Genomic DNA, 19,029 nt, shown 5'->3' on the forward strand with positions numbered 1-19,029 from the left:
GCTGCATCAGCAGCTGTAGGAGTTTCTAGACTGTTCTCTATTAATACTGGTCTGAGGAGCTATGACTTCTGTATGTTCAAGGTGTAATGATAGGACAGTGTCACATTTCAGAAGCTGTTTTTTTTTTTTTTTTTTAACAAAAAGCATAAAAAATTTCTTTCATTCTGGCTATGCCATCATGTACAGCCAAGAGAAATTCCATAACTAATGTGTGTAACCGCACGTAACTACAACAGTTAGACGTGTTATAACATACTTATATTTTCCAAAAACTCCATCCGTCATACATACAGATGAATAACTTCATCATTTCTCGGGTGGTTGGCCTTTTCTAAATCGTGACAAGCAAAAAAAGGAAAAAGATTCTTTGTACAAAATACAGAAAGAGACAGAAAGAGCATTTGTTTAAAAACAACAATCTTTGTGTTGTATCTAGCTATGTGGATAGATGTAATGTGAGACAACAGTGCAACTCATCTTTGCCTGAAACTCTTTTTTGTGACTTTAGTCCAACCTGAAATATCATTAAAACAACCCAAAACATAATCATGTGTCCATAGATTTAATGAAACATGTTTGAGGACCTTTGATGCCTCAATTTCTCTCCTTGTACATCTGTTTTATGCCTTTGTTTTCTTCATATAACTGATTGCTATCTTCATCTGTGATTGCCATCCCCCCCTCTTCCTCCCCTCATTCCTTCTGTTAGCTTCACAGCTCTGCATCACACATGACTGCATCCCTCCCCTCCTGTATAAACCTTGTTTTCAGCCTGTTTGGCTGTTGCTGTGATAATGAAGGCACAGGAGGGGAGGTGCCAAGAAAAATAAAGACTGCTGGTTATTGCACTTACATTTTGTTGATGCACATCAGTTTCGCTGTGTGGGAGCGCTTTCTTAAAAAATTCTCATGGGTCTGAGAGTGCACTGAGGAGCATTGTTCATGTTTTAAATATTTTTTTAAAGTGCCATTGCCTGAACAGATTGGGACTTTAAGAATTATACCAACTTCACAGCTGGTGCCTCTTTTCTGCTCCCCTAGTGTGCCAGCAGTTAGCAGTAATAGCTAAAGTTAGTTTGGAAATGGACTCCACGAATCAGTAATGTAGCTGTGACATCGGCTGTTTGTTTGAAATTTCAGGCGAGTGTTTTCACTGTCGACATGTTGGTGTTTTGAAACCAGATGTGATGAGCAAGGGATGGACAAAATTATGGAACTACAAGCTAACAATTTATAACTGACAAGCAATTAGCCAGTTAGCTTACTGTGCATAATCCTCCCTTTTGACTTTCAGAATAACCAGAATTTAAAAAAGCTGAGTTAACATTTTAATCAATCAATAATTTTTCAGATACAGAAGCTACGTTTATACACATTTGATTTTACCTAAAGAAGCTCAAACTCTTTATTCTGGCTAATGTGAGCTAACACTAGCTTGTCTGCTAATGTAGCTGTTTTTCTTTTTGAGCTTTTTATGAATTTTTAATTTCTTGTGGTCCTGAGCAAACATTATACTAAATTCTTCATCATGCATGCATATAAACATCACCATAATCACCCTAATGTGTGATTTTTTTCTTAAACCACAAAACCACAAAAATAGGAGTTGCGTTGCAGAATAAGTCAGAAATTCTGAATTCCTAGTTTGAAATTTTCGAGGTATCTTCCGAGGTATCTGGAACATTGTGTTAGTCACGACAGCCACAGGTGTCATTAATAGAATAATTTTTGTGGGTCTAATACTTTTAAATCATAGCAGGAGGACATGGGACAAGGTGAAAATGTAAATGAAGCAGCATGTCCAACAATGGCAGACCCGGTCTGCTACGTAATTCAACGTGCTAAGTCCCTGTTTGGGCCTTGTCTGAGAAAGAAACAGCCTCTCTCAGTGCCAGTTTGAGAGTTATTTTAATTTCCAAACATGGCAGAGTGAAAAGGTCCTTCTCTCCCGTGGCACCATGCCTCTGATTGTGATGCACGCTCGTGTTTGTTGATAAGGTCACAAAAGACCTCGACAGTGTTTGCGCCTGGTTTTAGTGGGCGAATGTAAACGTTTTGGGGAACAGAAACAATCCTCAGCTGACGGCGAGCTGTGAGCGAACACAGAGATAAGATGGAAATTCAATGGTAAAATTAAACACAATTAAACAGCAGCAATAACGAAATAGCACAGATGGTTTGAGTCACATGCAGACAGCACAGCGGGATAAGACAAAGACTGAAGTTCCCACCAAAAAAGAGACTTATAGTAAATGTAAAATGTCATCAGAATAAACTGAATATTACTGATAATATAATAAACTGACATACATAAAGGCTTAGATATAAAAAAAAAAACTGGTGGATGATCAATCATGTGCTGTGTTGTAAATGCTCACAGTGATGGATAAAAGTCTGTCACAGTTGGATCTTGGACATCATCTGAATATCTGACTGAAGATCAGGCTGAAATCTCTTTAAGACATGAAAAGGGAAGCAAATGTATTTAAAGTGAGCTTCTAAATGCAGCCTGATTGTAATCTGATTACACAATTAATGTTGGAATTTGTTGAAAGATTGAGATTCAGTCATTATAAATGATTTCAAACGATATTTTAAAGGCACAGAGTCTGAAATTTAAGAAAAAAATAAGGGTGAGAGAGGAATGTCAATGGTGAGGAAAAGAACACAAAAACTAAAACTTGCTAAGGAAAAACTTCTAAATTTGCTATTTGTGAATTCTGTATTTCTTCATTCAAAATTACAGAAATTACAGAAGATGATTAGGGCCACTGCATGGGGGAAAAAAAGTGGGCACGTCTATTTTTTCTTCTTTTCCAGAATTCTGTAAATGTTGTAATTTCTTTCTCACTGGTTTGTCATTGTTTTTGTTTTGTTTTGTTTGAAAAATAGGTGTTTTGTTTTTTTGTTTTTTTTAAAGAAATTTGCAGGATTTTCTAGAGTTTTCCTCATAAATTTGCAATTTTATATCTTTAATTTTTTCTTCTAAATTTCAAACTTCTCCCCAACCAAACCATCAGCAATCCTGATACTAGATTCACAAAGTAAAACTTTATGTTTTACCTTCTGTGATGTTGTTTGAGGTGTTTTCTTTGTCCTCACACCTCACAGAGCATCACTGTGGGAAACAAGAAGCCTCCTCCTCACCATCATCTGTCTCTCAGCCAAGCGTACACAAATAGGAAAGGACAGCAGCTAAATAGTAACACACACACAGACACACACACATCCGCTGTATTTGTGCTGTTTGTGCAGTCTTATCGGGCAGAGATAGGGCAGCTGAGCGGATTGTCTCAGGACCTCGGCTGAACCCCTGAACCTGGAGGCTGTTATCACGACCTCTGACCTCTCACACATGCACACACAGAGATAAGTTGACTCCTGCAGTTCAGGTGATTTTCGAGAGCATGAACGTGTGTGTGTTGATGGTTAATGTGTTCCGGAAGGCGAGCAGAAGAGGAAAGGGAGTGGAGATCAGATGAATCAGATGTGTTCTCTTTGGCCTCACAAACCAACACACACATATATGTAAAGAGGCTGTTAGCCGCCTCTTAGCTTTTCTTATGCAAAGTGGTCCCTGGAGGCGCAGACAGTAAAGTCACCTTCTCCACTCTCAGGGGAAGTTTCCACCATTAGAAGGTGAAATACAGCCAGAGATGAAGCTCAGATCTCCTGTAACACAGTCCACATGTAGAGCAGATCAAACCCATCTCCCCGCTTCACGTCTAACTCCCCTGACGGATCCGAATGTTTGTTAGGCCTCCAAGTAGAAAAGACACCCGCCTTTGTTCCCTGGAGTTGGCCTGTAAAAAAGAGGCAGGTTTAATGTTTTAAACGACGAGCACCTTCTTCATCTTCCCGACTTTCCAGCGAACGGGGAAGGCCAAGTGGCGAAGATAATCATTCGCTGATCCAAATATTTCTCATCTTCATCCCTGAGAGCAGCCAGACAGGAGGAAAAAAGCAACAGCTTCTTTTTATCTAAAGCACGCACGGCCGAAATGGAGCCACCTCCATCTGACCCACAACATCTTAAAAAGGGAAAAGGCAGCTTTACACACAGGAACCTCAGCATTAATGACTGCATTGTGTCTGCACAGATTTAACTTTTTAAAGTGGTTAGTGACCCAGCAAACGCTTCCAATACCCTTCAGCTGACAATCTTTATTCTGAGTGATTAATCGTTTTAAATTAACCTTTGGGAAGGAAATCCAATGAACAAAACCCGAGATGAATCGGGAAGAAACAGATGAGGCTGATGTGTTACGACACAAACAGGCGTTCTTTCTCTTGAACTGGAATAACATGATCAGTCCTTCCTTTCCAAAGTGACGAGTTTGCTTGGGAGTCAGTGATGGTGGTTTCTCGAAAACCAGGTTTGATACAAACGTCAGCTTTTCTTTAGATGGGATGTTTTTTTAAAACTGCCATAAAATCTTTTTACCACAGTCTGGATCACATGACCTTGAACAAAATTATTATTGTGATGGATTTCCAGTTCACTTAGCCTATAATGAGGCATTAGCAGCTCTGCATCATGGTGCCTGGACGGGAGCAAGAAACGAATGTTAAGGATGGCTGTTTTATGCAGAGTTATTATACTGTTGTATTTGTTATTAATATTTTTTAAATTAAATTTCTTGTTTTCGATACATTGTCTACTTGGTTTGGTTTGGTTGTGGTTATTTTCAGTGCTACTTTTTAGTGTTTTTTTTAATACTTAATTTGGGTTCGGGCAGGTATTAAAACAGAAATAAACTGTGAAGGCAGCCATGAAGATAAATCAATAAACAAGCTTTTCAAACCATCTTTATGCTTGGCATATCAGACAAATGGAAATAAACTCTTATGTACTTTTTTAGATGATCTGAGTTACTTGTGTAAGTACAAATATCCTTTGTGACACGGTCCTTGAGTTTTGCAGCATTTTGGGTTTTAGTCCCTGGTTTGAACCACTTTTCCCATTCAGAGCTGCTTTAATTCTTCATTCCATAGATTCAACAAGGTGCTGGAAACATTTCTCAGAGATGTTGGTCCATGTTCCCATCCCAAAGGTGCTCTGCTGGGTTTAGATCTGGTTCAAGTAACCAGTTTGAGATTATTTGAGCTTTGTGACATGATGTGATATCCTGCTAGAAGCAGCCACCAGAAGACAGGTACACTGTCATAAAACCATGGACACGGTCGGCAACAATACAGCTGGCACTGAGGGCACCCAAAGTGTGCCAAGAACACAATCCTCTACACCATTTACACCACCAGCAGCCTGACCTGTTGATACAAGCCAGATCCAAGCTCTTATGTTTTTTTACCTCACCCCCAACTCGCAGCAGATTCTGTTTCTGCCGGACATTTTTTTCCTCTGAAAAGGGAGTTTTTCCTTCCCACTGTCGCCAAAGTGCGAGGGGTCTTCTGATTTGGGGGGTTTTCTCTGTAATATTGTAGGGTCTTTACCTGCCAATATGAAGTGCCTTGAAGCAACTGTTGTAATTTGGTGTGATATAAATAAAACTGAATTGAACTAAAAGTGTGTTTTGGCTCAGGTTTTGTCTTCCTTCAGTGTTTCCTTGTCTCATCTTTCTCTCTGTGCCTGCCTCTGTTGTTATGTCTGAGGTGAGTCTTCTCTCTGCGTTTAGCGTTTGTTTTCAGTGATTTCCTGTTTACTTTGAAGGTTGCTGATCTTGCCTTGCATTAGTTTTTCTTCCACCTTTATGATTGTCTGCATTACTTTCTGCTCTCACTGCATTAAAAGTCCCAGGTTGCTGATTGTTTTTGTTGGATTGTCTGTTTCACCTGTTACCCTCTCCAGAGTTTCCCTGCCTTGTTTATGTACCTCTAGATTTATTCACCTTTTGTTCTGAACTTAAATTATGAGTCTGCTTTTTATTTTTATTTTACTCCGTGTTTTGTTCTGTATTTGGTCCGTCCCTGAGCTGAACTGCAGGTTTTAGTAATAGCCTCCATTTAAGTCAGTAAAATTTTCATTGTGGCAGGTCATGTTTAAATTCAGGCTTTTCGCTCGCCTTTTAGTTTGACCCTGTGGAGAAATCCTCTGAAGGATGTTGAAGGAATATTTACAGTTGAGACAGGGAGAGACAGGTTTTAAGGGTAGAAATCAGTCGATTTGTAAGGGAAGATGGAGAGGGAGACGAAAAGGAGAGATTAGAGGAATGGAAGGATTTGGAAAAAAGTGACACACGAGAGGGTGATGGTGAAAGGCAGGGTCGAGCTGACCATATTCTGTGTCATTTTATTGGAGAAAATGTGCTTTTTTTGTGGAAAAACTTCAGTATTTCTAGTTTTTGTTGTCCAGCTTGGTGATAAAATGTAATTTATACAGAATATTTTTAAAGAATGTCAAGTATCCTCCCTTTTCTTTCCCAGTCAGGGATCAGGCTTCATGTTGGGTGTAGGGCATGGTTCCAGGAGGCACACGTGTGCACCAAATTTCATACATGTGCACAAAACACGATGGTGTTTTTTTTTTCAGATATTTGTGAGGCTCAAACCTGTAGCTGAAAAAGAGATGTACCAGCTGATGAAAGCATTCCTACTGAAACCCAAAGACAGACAGCAACTGCTGCAACAGCTAACACCTGTTTATTATTTAAAGGTTACTGGGATAAAATAGAGAAAACTTGAGTATTTACTTAAGTATTTACACACTTAGGACACATCAACAAGCACTGTGATTTCAGCTGCTCTTCTGCCTGGTAACAGTGTTTGGTGTTTCACTTTGGATGGATCCACAGATTAGCATATGCTTTTTCAGACTGACACTTTTAGCCTTTCTTTATATAACCTTATACATTTATGACACACGCGTGCTGTGTCATGTCACACCATGTTTTCCCCTTGTGTAAAAGTGAAAAATAGGACAAAAAGATAAAACTCTCAGAATGTTCGACTGCTTCGTTATATTTGGAGTGGTTTCCATCACATTCAACAAAATCTGCAAATCTTGTAACCTTTTGGTGAATTGTAACATTGTAACATTCCCTGATGAGACTGACTTCCTTCTACCATGAAAAGCCTTCCCTTCATATAAACTGGATAAAAGCCAGACTTTCGAAAAGTGCATGTCTGGCAGAACCATTTAAAAGATATGACACTGTCTCAGTAATAAAAATGCTGTGCAATCACAGATAAAGAGCGACGTAAGGTCACCCTACCCTTCATGTTATAATCTTCCCAGCTTCGTTAACATGTCCCACATTTAGTTCATTTTGATCTGGTCACTCTAATCGCAGATGTTTATTAATCTCTAGGTGATTATTAGGTCTTCATAACTTTCTTCTTAAAACAAATGTTTCAGATTTCAAGTCGGCTTTGAGGACCCAGATCTCACAGCAGTCAAGTCCAAGTCTTGGGTTTGCCTAAGACTTGGACTTCCTTTTGCTGATCAGTTCTTGAGTTTATAAAATAGTTCCCATTACTGTCTGCACCTCTGACTGTTTTTTGTCTTCAAGTATGCAGCTCTTCTCTGTTTGCAGGACTAAATAAAGTCCCACAGCCCACCAACACTCCATCGTCCCATTCCTGTCATTCCTGGAATTAGTGACGCGAAGCGTGGGGCCTTAAAGAACCAAGGTGCTCTCCTCCTCCACCGCTTTGTTCTTTCTCACGCTGAGACCAGCCGAGATCATCACTTCTCCACTTCTTCCCATTGAATCCTCCTCCTCCTCCTCTGCATTCCTGAGGGCAGCGCATTGCCTGGGAGTGACGAGGAGACATTCCTGGGACTTTTGTTGGGCTCAGGATGCTCTTCCGGGGAGAAATGGAAGGAGGAGCAGTAACGGTAGAAGGTGTTTCTTTACGACTGCTTTAAATTTATTTACAAAGATGGAGATGCTGGAGGTAATAATGGCCTTTTTATTTTCACTTACAGTGAATGTGATGACGCAGTGACACAGTGAGCTTGAGCAAGCTGTGTTCATGTAAGGACTTAAATAGCAAAGTGTATATAAATACTTTTAAAGGACACATTCTCTCCTCCAAATCATTGCAATAAAGCTAAGCCAAAATAAATCTTCTGGCCACCACCAAGCAACAGGCCAGAGCTGGCTATAGCAGTGCATTCAGCAGCTTAAGAAGCAGAATGGAGTGGCCACAAATCCCAAAGCGGAAATAAAGACCCCAAATCATGACATCACAGCCAATCTCTAATGTAGTATTGCATTTCTCTAATCTCTAATATAATGACCAAATACCCCTTTTGGGCACACTTTAGCCCATATGGGACCAACTCTGAACAGAGGGTCAACATTCAGTCACAAAGAGCCCCAAAAGTAGCCCCTATTAGGCCTAACCTGTTTGCTAACTAGAGTGGTTTTACCCCATTCAGGTGGGCTAACTTATTTTAGCCTTGTGGCAAATATGGTCCAGATTTGGTCCACTTTAGCCCAGATTTAACCCCAATGGATTCCATCTAGATAGCAATGATTGTTTTGCTGACACCTGGAATTTTCTTTGTGCTACATTTTGGCCCTGACTAGCCAAGTTGACTAGGGGAGCGCAAGATGTCAGGTGTGTTGTGGCACTTGGGTCACATCTGTCCCATTTTTTCCAGTGCTGTAGCTGAGCCATAAGTGCCGAAAGTAGCCCAGCTTTGGCACAAATGTGGGGAACTGGAGCAAGGGGATGGTTGTAACAAAGCTCAGGTCTCTGTGTGAGTACTGACCCACCTCACAGGTCAAATAAATCATTATTTTAAACATGACGAGCATTCTTTCTGCAGCTGTGCAAGTTTAGAAGTTATTTATCTGTTGGTTGTGTATATGCAGCTGAGAACCAGACTGCTCTTATCACAGCCAGTGTGTATAGAAGCCTGCACTTTTGTCTTACGTCTGCTGAGTAGGCTGGCACTCCTCAGACGGGTGTGTGTTTTGTGCCTATATGTCTGAAGAATGTTAATTCACGGTGGACAGAAATCAAGGAAGAGAGCCAGACAATAGAAAATGGATAACGTGAGAGGACAAAGAAGCTGGCAGGTCAGATTAATGAAGTTGAACAAGTCTGTGAAGTCTTTGAGAGTCATACACTCAGAGATGCTTTAATTGCTCCTAATCACGTGATTTCATTGTTCATTGAATGTCTGCATCCAGTTTTTAGGGGCCTTTTAGGGGGCTGTGGTCCATTCTCTTAGTGGAAATGTTAGCCAAATGGAAAGTTAGTCTAAGACCATGACTAAACAATGACAGGGCTGGGTGATTATTAGATTTTTTTTTTTCAGCTAACAAAGATTACGGAAACAAGATAAAGGGGATAAAACAATTATTTTGCTTTATCTCGTGCTTTAAATCAAGCACACCCCTTTCGTTTTGCAATATGTGCTTTCAATGCTCAGACCCACTCTGAGTTTGGTTCAGCTCAAGTATGAGGAGATATCGGTGTAATTAACAGTTTAAGAGGGCAACAGACTTTTCTGTAACTTCCATGTTTGCTTCATAGAAGACTTCCAGAAAAGCACACCAGGGTGAATCAGGTGTAAACTCTTTATATACCCTTAAAAGGACCTTTAATATCTCCTTGTATATGATCCTTTATACGACTGTAACAACAGCACATTTCAGGCCTCGGTCAGCAACACTCCTTTCACCAGTTTCACTGAAGAATAACCCGGCCGTTCAAACTGAAGACTGATGTGAGATCATCATTACTTTTGTGCAATGAAGTGTGTCTTATAGTTTGACTAAGATTAATGCCTTCATGATATATTTCACAACCCAAGCAAGGAGCAAAAATATTACTGGAAACCAGTTGTTGATTGAAAGTGGCAGGAAGTACCTGTACGCATTGTGTCAGATACATAAACACAGTGAATTAACCCTTAAAACAGCCACATAAATAAGCCCTCTTATCACTGCACCCTCTGGCATGGCGGTAAATAGGTGAGAAACCGCCATCTTTTCCTTTTCGCTCCCTCAAACTCGAGCACACAGACGGTTTCTCACAATATCCTGTTTCCGATCACTGCCTCTTTAACACTGGATCCCCCTGCACTCGGCCAGAGGCGAGGAGGGAGTAACAGGCGGGCATGAGAGAGACTGCCTCTGAGGGTTCACAGGCATCAGCGAGGGCAGCCTGGGCATTGTTTGTCTGAGTGGTTTATGTCTGGCATGTGAGCAGAAATCACTGATGGTTCATAGTCAAAATAAACACTCCTGTAAATCACCTTTGATTAAACCCTGTTCAGGTACTGATAGTGTAATGTTACAGACTGTAAATATAATATTTCCTATAGTTTTACTTAGAAATGTCAGGACTCTTACAGAAAGAGGTGCATTAATGTTATATTACACTTTAGATTGGATCATGAAGACTTTAAAATCAGTTGTAGACCTAGGAAAAGGTAAATATTCTCTTAATTGCTATGAATGACATTCACGGCTGTTAACTGAGCTGTCTTTAGCATTTTATGGCTCAACAGCATCTGTTTTTTTTTTGTTTTTTTTAAAGTCTTGTTTATTATATATGTTATGATGACTTGGACACAAACGTAAGTGCCAGACACCTGTTGCATAGTCAATTTTTCCATGCTTCCCATAGATATGAACCCAATAAAGACTTTCCTGATGAGTTTATGCACTCAGATACTCATGAATAAAACATTAGGTCCATCTGACAGTCAATTAAATGTCAGAAAGCCGGACTAGCCTCTATAGCTAGCTGTTAACCTATCCAATGATAGGATTTTGCTGATTATGGTGTGCTTCTGTGTCCACAGACACACTAACATTAGCTAACATTAGACAGAAAAAAAGATAACTCAGGGCTGGATTTGATTATGAAGCACTAAACAATCCCTCTCTAGCCTTTATTAGAAAAAAAAACATGCTTTTTTACTGGCTAATGCTATGAATTTTCTAACGTCATCAAATGAACATATTTTTCATGTCTGTGTACGTCTGTTTTTACACCCACTAGTTTGAGTGCATAACTGTCTTCTTACTATCAAGTGCTGCTACATGAACAGTTTTGCCATTTGTTTAGGAGGGCTTCATTTCATCTGGTAAATGCTAATTTACCTTTCAAGCTAAATATTAGCTTACAATCTAATTTTACCTATCATTAGCTTCCAAGCTAATACAAACAAATAGCTTGATACCATATGTAAAAGCTAACTGGCTAACCCTAGCATTAGCAAAATACTATCTGAAACCACATCAGTTGTCAGTGTTTGTTAATGCTATTAATTATATGAAGATTTCAAAGGTAATGTTAGCTAATGTTCCTCACTGTTGTTATTGGGAGTGGGAAAAAATGAGGGATAATCCTTCCTGAGTCCTTTATATAGCAACCACTAAATGACTGGGATTAAAGCGTGTTCAATGCTTATGTAATACATGCTTAATTTGGATTTTTCCTTAAAAATTTATTTTCCTTAAAAAACAAAAGGTGAACTCTACCTGCTGAACCACACCTGTCTGAGAGTGTGTCTTCTAATCTGTTTTCAAAGCAAACTGCATGTATCAAACCTTCCTCGATTTACTGAGGAGCTAAATAAATATTTGAGGGGGATCAATGAACAGTGCTGCTCTTCACAATGCTATCACTGTCTTGTATGTGCTTCATGCTAACAGAGCATTGTGGGTATTGTTAAACCGGCATTGTGGTCCTGTTTCTTTAATGTTTCTGTGATCAATCACAGGGGTTACAGTGCAAACAGCAACAGACCTGGAGTCAGAGCAGGCACAGCTTTCTACTTTACTTTCTATAAAAACCCCCAGCACAAATACAGATCTTAAAGAATCTGAGCACACATCACCTCCTACAATCCTGCAGCTATTACTGGAGGTTTTCACGTTGCCAAGCTTGTTTCACCTCAGTGATCCGAAGCAGAGAGTAAAACCAGCACCTGTTTCTCAGACCAATCCTCCTCAGTGCTGGAATCTTTCCTTCCCATGGAGATTACTGCTTCTGCAACTCCCTGATTTATGTTTCCTACAAGAGCTCAATAATAAAGAGATATGAGGGAGAGTGGGAGGAAGAGGAGAGGAGGAGATAGAGATGGGAGAAAGCAGAGGATTTCATGGTCAACAGGGCAAACACACACACTCACATACACAATGTTACACATGTTCACCCCACACAAAGTTCATGTCTGGTATTTACTGCTTCCTGGGTCTAGCAGAGCTAAAAGACTGTTTTATTGATCTCTTTGTGTGCACATTTGAGGCTTTCTCCATCATTAAGATGTCCTCTAAGGCAGTGAGAGGTGAAGCATCTGCATTAAAATGTCAGAAAATGTGAAAATGATTTATTCCTACTGAGATAATTCATCAGTTTTATCAGGTGCCAGCTTTCAGATGGAGTCATATTGGGCCACTGTGTATTTAAGAAAGCCACAAAGCCCCACAATAATACAAAAATAATGTCTTAAATCATTAATCATTCCTTATCCTCTTTGCTTCCTGAACAGGGATAATTCTGTTCATATGTGATGGTAATTCACCAAACTTCAGCAGACTGCATATAACAGATGAATGCAGCCAGTGTAATGCCACCTATAGGTTTGTGAAGTTATTGTGAAGTTGTGGTCAACCCAGAACGTCAGCCCATATTAAAGAGGCGGGGTTTGTAGCACCTGACCAATCAGAAAACTGTACAGGTCTATTGGCAGCAGAGCAGCTGGTAAGAGAAAAATAAGGGATTAAACACATAATACAGACTGAATACCTCACAGCAGCAGTGTGTGTGTGTGGTTTAACAGCTTTAAGACTGGAAAGGAGCTGCATTAATAAATTTTAATTGAAGCCAGGAGGAAAATTAACACGTCTCAGTGTCACAGCTCTATAATTAAGACACAGGAGAATCTGGCAGATTACAATTTTTATACCATTAACATAATATGTAGATGTGTGCAAGACAGTTTTATTCTTCCAGCTGCTGCCCTGAAGGCTTCGCCTGTGATCAGATTTGATATAAAGTCCGCAGGTACAAACAGTTTTCCTGTTTTAGGAGCATATATTAATTCTTAAAGAACAATAAAAATGTTTTAAAGTTGCCGTTAATAGAAGAAAAAAAAAGCAAGAATAAAGTTTGACTAGGAATCTGTATTTCTTACTGATGCTCAACAGATAAAGACCAAGACTTTGGACCCTCTTACTGTCTGCACGCTGATATCAGAGGGGGTGTCACAAATGCAGACTCTGTTCTCCATGTAAGGATCAGAATATAGGTTTTAAGCTGTCAGTCATGCAGAGCTACTCTAGTGGAGTCCAAGAATAAAAATATTAAGCTGGAATTGAGCTGAATGGATCCACCTTAAAGCTGAAATGATGGCACTAGTACACTTGGACATGAAGGAGCAGGTTTAATAGGATGCATCCAGCTTGTTTGTGGCAGCAACACTTATCTGTGAAAGGAGTGTTTAAGCTCAGCTTTATTGACTGAAAGAGCCTGAAGCTGCCATAAAAGTCCACGACTACCACTCCTGCTAGTACTGCTACTACTGTGACTACCACTATTACTGCTACTGCTGTTTTATGACCGAGCCTGCAGGTTGTAAAGTTACTGCTGTTCACATACACAAAAAAGATGTGTGCTCAAACACACGCACACACACACACACACACACACACATAGAAGTCCAAGGGGAGATGTGTGGGTGGGTGTCACACCTGGTCAGGTAAAATCCACCTGGCTGCTCCCCTCTTCTTCACTTGTCGTTCACCCGGCGGCTGTGAAGCGAGCAAGGTTCCCCCCCCCCGCTTTCTTCAACCTTTTGACCTCTACACTGATTATGAAACCACATTTACACACAAACATTTAAAGCATTCCTTAGACACAGTAAATTTCTCACACACACACACACACACACACACACACACACACACACACACAGATGCCCAGCCGGCCCTGCCAGAGGCCGGTAAACTGCAGTGTTTTTGTTATTCATGGACTCGGACAGAGCAGCAAACACTAACCAAGGCTGAACTGTTTGGACAGATGTGCTTCAGTCCCTCCAGCAGACACACACACACAAACCCTGGGCTACCAGCTGACCCCCACAACCTTGACCTGTGACCCTCAGAGACGGTCTGGCTCTATTTTCAGACCAACATTTGAGCAGTGTGACACATAGAAGTGACATAAGCCTGTTTTCCAGCTCAGGGAAGGTGGACCTTATCCTCTCGTTTTAGCTGATGTAGATTTGTTCATGAAAGTCCGATTTCAAGTCATCAACCTTTGGGAGAGTAAGAGCCAAAGTCCCGGGTGGGCTGTAGGTGGAAGCCTATCCATTCATTTTCTTAACCGTTTAACCCTTGTGTCTACAAGGTTGGCTAAGCTGGTTGAACGTTGGTGTAGTTTGCTGTGTTGTGGCTAAACGTTGGCTGATTGCTGGCTCGGTGTTAGCACAGTGGCCATACTTTGGTTCAGTGTTGCGATTCTGGCACAGTTAATTAATTTTCATGCTAAATACTGTTGGAGTACTATTTCTACTTGCTTATTTCATGGGCTGTTTGGGATGTCTGTGGCCTTAAAATGCTGATTACCATATAAACAGCCAAAGCACTGAAGCTATGAGGCATTCAGGACTGCCCTAAAATTAGAGCTATGAAAGGCCCAGATTTTACTCTGTTTCACAGATCAATAGGCTTTTACTACATTAAAGCTATTACAGCCTTTTCACTTGGTTCACTGTTGTCAGTTGCCGGTTTCACAAACACCCCCCCTGCTGTGAAATTGCCTCAGTTCCCACCTGTTAACATGAGTTTTCAGCCCAGTTTCCTCTTGTTCTCTGTGTCCTCTTCCCTCCCTGCAGGGATCAGATGGGAATGATGCCTCTCCCTGCTCCCAGCTCCTTAACGCTGCCGCTGAGTGATGGGAACAGGCGACGTATGGCTACTTTCTCATGGCTGTGAGGTTTCAGTGCTGCAAGCTCTCACACAGGCCTGCAGAGGTAGAAGCAGACACACATAAATAGAAGCAAAGCAGAGACTATGAGGAGCTGAGAAGGGAGGAAGAAAAGTATAATCTTGATACACTTTTCCTGTATTTTTTGAGTCAAGGTCACAGAGGCAGGAAGGTGCAGGCGAGGGTGAAACACTAAGATAAAATGCTTTGACATCACTAAAATGTTATTTCACAACATAATACAATGAAGACTCTTAATTTACTTCAGAATCTGGGTCTGATATTTTTTTTGAGGATCAGAGAATAAATTTCATTTTCAGCAGGAAGGGAACAAATCTTTGTAAGAGCAGATGATAATAATAGCTACAGTAATGGTCAGCAGTAGTGACAGAGTGGGGTGGTGGAGAGGCAAAACATGAAGCTAGAGTTTGTTTGCCATCAACACTGCTCCGTAAATATCCATATGAATTAAAAACGTGACTCCTGGGTCTGAAAATGTGCTTGGTGAGTTTATTAAATACCTGCAGCTTCATGCGATCCACATGTGCATCTCTGAAGTGGGAGGCACAGCCGTGCTTTGTGACTTCACAGAGAGAGGATCGTCAGGACCTAACCGCCTACACCTGAGAAAGGTGTCCCGTCTCACACACAGTCACACCTTTAACGATCTGTCATTTGTTAGAGAGCCGTTGTCCTCGTGTTTTGAAGATCCGTCACAGCTGTTAGTAAAGTTTTGAGCTGGCTACCAAACTGGTTATTATTATTCTTTCACTTTTTCCTGTTTAACTTCATACAGGGACACTTGATAAGCAAATAAATATTGTGGTTACCGTGTTTTTACCCAGCTCAAGACACACTCTCACCCTCGAGTGGATGTTGGAGGACAGCTTTGTTTGTGCAAAACAGATTAAAATCCTTTTTTTCCATCAGATCTCGAGAAAGTCGTGCTTGCCTTTGCAGCTTTGTTACTGGACGAGTGTAACACACTGAACGCCGGGCTTAGCAAATCATCTTTTGCTCTTTTGGTCCATAGACAAAAGATCACATTACTCCAAGGTTTGCACTCGTGTAGGATCCCTGTGTATTAGAGTCGAGTGTAAAATGGTCGTGCACCTGCATATGCGATAGAAGTGCTGTGCTCGTACACTCCTGCAAGATCCTAAAAGTCTGCATCCCAGTAAAGAGTCTGAGTTCCCAGTGTTTTAGGGAGCAGATAATAACTTTTTTGTAGATGTACAGTTGCACCTCTAGACTAAAGGTCCAGGTGAAGGTATAGATAGGATTTAAATGAAGAGCTCAAGCAGGCGAAATATTAAAAATCAAGCCTTTTAATTCAGCTGACAGCAAAGTTCAAACAGATAAACTGAAAAACAAGCCGAGGGAGCTCATCAAAACACTTTAATAAAGACACAGGTAGGGAACAAGGTACAATTAAAAGCAAAGAAGAGGTGAAGACATTCAGAGAGTAGGGAAAAACAGGAAGTAAAACTGGCCCTCCCTGAGCCTGGTTATGCTCAAGGTTTCTTCTTGTAAAAAGGGAGTTTTTCCTTCCCGCTGTTACCAAGTATTTGCTCAAAGGGGCCCGCCTGATTGTTGGGATTTTCTCTCTATTGTAGGTATTAAACTGAACTAAATTAGTGCGTCGCCTGCTAGAATAAGTTTGAGGCCCACAGAGCTGGAGTAACACACCTTCAGCGTACACACACACACACTCACACAGAGACCTCACTTTTAGGCCCACTTAGTGCTCCAATGGGCACATCCATCTCACTCTCTCGGCACACACCGCTAACACGGACCCTCGAGTGGACAGCTCTGTTTGTGCACACCAAAAACAAAGTCCTATCTCGCTCTCTCTCTTTGTTAGACTCAGGGTGAGAGTTCATTTGCTGAAGAAAAGCGGGGTCAGATGCATCGATTTGGCCTTGTGACCGAGCGGGGAGGAGGAGGAGGAGGGTCTGCAGGCCTGACCTCTTCGTCACTGTTGCAGTTTTTGCTCTGAGGCTGAGGTGTTTACTCAAGCAGTGGGGGAACACGAGGATATCAACTTACCCCTCTGCTCAACTGGGAGCTAACCAGGCTTCCTATTCAGGCCGCACTGTCAGTCAATATCTTCCTCTATTCATACAAAGGTCAGCGGGCAGATCCCGGGGCAGCGGGGCCGGCCGGCGCTGAGGCCCGCACTCTGTTTGTGTGGTAACCCCACTGCTCTCAGATAGAGTCCACCGAGAGGGGCTTTAAGTCCTTTTTAATCATTTCTTTCTGATTTATTATAACCTGGGCCGTAACTCGATGGAGCCGGGCCCTCCTCCTCCTCCGGAGATCTGAGAAGGTGTTGACACGTCGAAAAAGAAAGAAGAAAATGAATCATTGCTGAGTCTGAGTTTCTCTGAATGTTGTGCGATTGTTGACGAACACATGGCAAAGGACACGCACAGTCGGCTGCGCTTTGATGTGGAGCACATGCGTTTTACATTTAATCTGATTGCAGTGTCACTCTGTGTGTGTGTGTGTGTGTGTGTGTGTGTGTGTGTGTGTGTGTGTGTGTGTGTGTGTGTGTGTGAGTGAATCAAAGGGAGACGAGGCTTAGCCTGGGACACGGTGGGTGACCCTGACAGTGTGAAACGCAACCTGACAGGACAACAGGGAGGGTATATTACCACAAAGTCTCCACAGCATGTGTGTTTCACTGTGTATTTTTGTTTCACTCTGTGTGTGTGTGTGTGTGTGTGTGTGTGTGTGTGTGCGCGCGTACGTGTCTGGTCACTGCAGGACATAGCTCACCCACATCTGAGTGACAACACAAACAATGATAGCAGGTAACAACACATCTGCAAATCAAAGATCTCATAACGGGACTTCAGAGTGGGAAAGTTAGAGCAGAGGACTTCTCATCAACACACACACACACACACACACACACACACACACACACACACACACACACACACACAACCACACACAACTGGGAATTCGCTGGTAAAGGCTGCCCTCCAGTGGAGAAACAGGTGCACTATCTTGTCAACTATTCGGTTTTTAAAGTCCTGCAAACTAAATCTTTATTTCTAAATATTTTTATGGAAGATTCTCTTTCAAAAATTATTCATTTAACTTTTATAAACACTCATAAGAGTCATGCACATCCTTGGTTAACATAGGATGGACGGCGGATCAAACAAATTGAGCCGTTCTACATAAAATGAGACAAATCTGAGAAGAGCTTTAAAAAAAAGTAAAGAAAAAAAAGCATTAATGAAACTAGGCAAAACGGTACCTTCATACTGAGTGCGTGAATATATTTGAAGTACATATCAGTGGGATGAAATGCAATTTTTCTGGCATTTCTGATCCCTCGTAACCTCGTAATAGGAGCTAGCCAGATTTTCAGGGTTGAAAAACTCATTTAAGCCGTGTGGGATGGATGGTTACTCCGAACAAGTCAGTTCATATGAGACGGCTCCTTCACAGGAGCAAACTTTTAATACCGGCTTCATCTTCTGGCTGTGGCTTCCTCTGGGTTAAAATAATTTTCTGACTAGTCCTGAAGTAGTTTTTTTTTAAATCCTCGAAGGACGTTGATCTCTGAGGGTTTCGGGATCAGTCTGTTCAACTTGGGATGATTTTCTTTTGCCTCTTTTACTTATTTTACTAAACTTTAGATCAGCTTCTGTGATGCTTTTGTTTAGATATTGACTTTTTGGGTCCATTTATGAAACAAAACAAATCAGATTATGAATAAAACTGTAACTATATCTATCCACAGCAACGAAACACAGACAGATAAGAAATCAATGGATAACTTCCACCCGCAGCCTTGTTGATTATTTGATAATTTACGTAAGATTCAGCTGGTCACTCTTTGCCATAACATTCGAGCGGTATGGAGATGATCTTCATCTTCTTCATTTTTTCTTTCTGATTTGTACATTTACTCTGGAATGAAATTTGAATGTTTTCTACCCTTTATCTATAATTTTTATTATCTTTCTTGGGCTTTTTTGTCGCTCCGTGATCTTGTCCTCCTCTCCCTGAGGGGTTTCCATCTGCCATCAAGACCTGGACTTGGTTCAATGCTGTGTAGGAGCTCCAAAGTGCAATCAGTGTCTTTGCTGTAAATCAGAAACACTCCTGGTCCTCGTCTGATTGGATCCCAATCATCTTGAAGCACAA

Source organism: Diplotaxodon limnothrissa, linkage group LG16, assembly GCF_057381915.1.
Source record: "Diplotaxodon limnothrissa isolate DT_005_m linkage group LG16, D_limnothrissa_male_GT1.1, whole genome shotgun sequence".
NCBI lineage: Eukaryota > Metazoa > Chordata > Actinopteri > Cichliformes > Cichlidae > Diplotaxodon > Diplotaxodon limnothrissa.